This window comes from Onychomys torridus, unplaced genomic scaffold (genome assembly GCF_903995425.1).
Source record: "Onychomys torridus unplaced genomic scaffold, mOncTor1.1, whole genome shotgun sequence".
NCBI lineage: Eukaryota > Metazoa > Chordata > Mammalia > Rodentia > Cricetidae > Onychomys > Onychomys torridus.
In genome coordinates, this window is record NW_023411249.1 from 13001 (window position 1) to 15637 (window position 2637).

At 37.0% G+C, this 2637-nt stretch overlaps 1 pseudogene; it reads right to left on the reverse strand.

Annotated features, from left to right (window-relative positions):
• Positions 1-203: 203 nt before the first annotated feature.
• LOC118575044 lies at positions 204-1145 on the reverse strand (annotated as a pseudogene).
• Positions 1146-2637: the final 1492 nt, after the last annotated feature.

Consider the following 2637-nt stretch of genomic DNA (forward strand, 5'->3'; position numbering starts at 1 on the left):
TCAGGTTGAAGAGTACAATGGGCCTCACACAATAGGATTGGATCATGTAGGCTCCTGATTCACCCACAAGGCAAGAGTCCCATATTCATTTCAGCAAATCTTAAAAAGACAAGGTGCTACCTAAATAATGTTATGCATTGACCACTTGAGGGTGTCAGGTGAGTAAACACCTGAATACCAAGCAAAACATATCATTGGCATACTTAAAATGTGCATAAATGACATTTATTCCTTATCCCGACTAAATCAAACCTGGACACAATAGAGTAATTTTTAATGAGAACAAAGGGGCCAAATGCTGGAAAACACAATGAAGTGAAGCAATTGATGTTCACCAGCCACCAATTGTTACTATACAAAACAGTAATGCAGCCTCTTAAGACCGAGGAGAGAGTGTAAAAAGCAAGAAAGGTAATCGCTAGGATGAGAATGTTCTGGGTGACTCTGGATTCAGGGGAGTTTCTGCTGGTAACATGAGTGCTACGGATGTGTTGAACTCTCTGTTTGTGTCTGGAAAGAATGATAGTCATGGATCCAATGGACCATGCCATGAGCACAGAAAAGAAGACTGCAGGGCACACTACCAATGCTGTATAGAGTAAACCACCAATTTCATCCCACTCTACAATTGAGCAATATTCATAATCTCGTTTTCTTGTTACATTTTTGTTATTCCTATGGACAAGTGTGTATGCAAAATAAATAAAATTTATGAACAAGTACATAATCCAGAGGAGGGAAATGTGGCAGCTGAAGTTCTTATATACTTTGGCTTTATGATCCTTTCAACAGGACTTCCTGGGACTGATGGTCAAGGCCTGGAAGACACTTAAGAGGGAGGTGATGCCAATGGACACACTCCTACCAACTCCTTGAATATATACAAGAAGCTTGCATTCAGAATCATTCAAGAAATGCTTAAATCCAAAAAATGCAATTGTTTGGGGCACTCCTAAAGTGAGAATAACCAAGGTGTTGGCTGCCATTATATTCATGAAAATCAAGTCTATGGGCTTTAATATACATTCTCTACAGTAAAGGTCTAGATAGTAGAAAATTAGAGAGCAATTTCCCACAGTTCCAGTTGTAATTTGTGATAAGAGTACAATTATGATTGCTAGGTTCCAGAAGTCCATTCTGTGATTTTTAACAATTTCCTTTAGTGTATGTCAGCACTATTCTTCTGGTAAAATAAGTACTGACAAATATTTACAGGCTACAGTAGATAAATAAGTCTTTACACCACAGAGTACTGAGGGACTGAAACAAAGGGTCTTTTATGCTCAAGTAGGTGTTGAAGACCAGCCCTGACCACTTCAAAAGACCTCATCCTCTAATGTTTGACATGAGTAGAGACTATCCATGTACATTACTATGAGAATGTGCAATACCTCAGAATGCACGCAATGATGAAGGAGAGCCATCAAGTTTAATGGTAAATGAAAACATTCAGAATAATGTCACCATGTCCAATAATGAAAAATGATAGCCCACAGAAACAGATATAATGAAAGAATTCCAGAATATATTGATAAATCATATATAAATATATCAATACTTAATGTGTACTTCATTTAAGAATAAAAGATATGGAATGAGAAGTTAATAATCACTCAGAATATACCTATGGTCTTTAACATGGCCAAGATTCCATCTTGAATCAGGTAGAGCCATCTTTGGTTTAACATGAAACTAACTCTCCTTTTTCTATTCCTTCCATGAAAAATCTCCTGGAAAAATAATCAAACTCATTCTACAAACTGGGGGTTGAAATGTCTCAAATAACTGCATGTTTTAATCTTTTGTTATGTTGCTTGATTGTTGTACTCACCACTTACCCCTGCCAACTGCCAATCAGTTTATGCTTCTTCTGGTATCTTTACCCTTACAAGCTCCCTCTAAAATGAAGTTGAATCTACAGTGTGAGAAAAGTTTCTCTCCATGTAGTAAAAGAATCTATATATAGCCTCTCTGTTTGGACTATTGTCCTGCTTTTGTTCTTTACCCTGCAACATACTTAGATGAGGATAAGTTATCAAAAACACTAAATGCATTAGAATGATGTTCATATGACAACTCACATCAAGTTAAAACATGGTTTCATAAAAATCATACCCCATAGACACACTCATGTGTGCACACCAATTTCAGGTCATTTAGAGAGAAAGGAATATCCAGTATGATGAAATCTCACATAATACACAACAGCATAAAATACGGCAAAAAAGTGCTACCATAAATGACAAGGGGAAGGACAATATATGATGAATGAAAGCTACTGAGGAAATGTTTAGGGTCTGTATTGAAACTGTATCTGGAATAATGTTAGACCAATCTTCAGTATTAGAGTACAAATAATAGAAAAGATGACAGTTTGTTTTCAGTCCATCATGTCAGTGTTGTAAGAGTAAATTCTCAGCACACCATACTCTATTTCTTTTGCAGAAGTTGTTTGAAATGCTTTTAATTATGGTCATATCCCCTTGAAGAAACTGGCAGAGGCAGTTTTGAATGAGTGCCAGTCTGAACCATGCAGTCCCAGTATAGCACCAGTGCTCAATACAATCATCAGCCATGCAATGACAGTCAGTTGAACAATCAGGGGAACAGAATTGACTATGGGCCTTGGGATCTGAC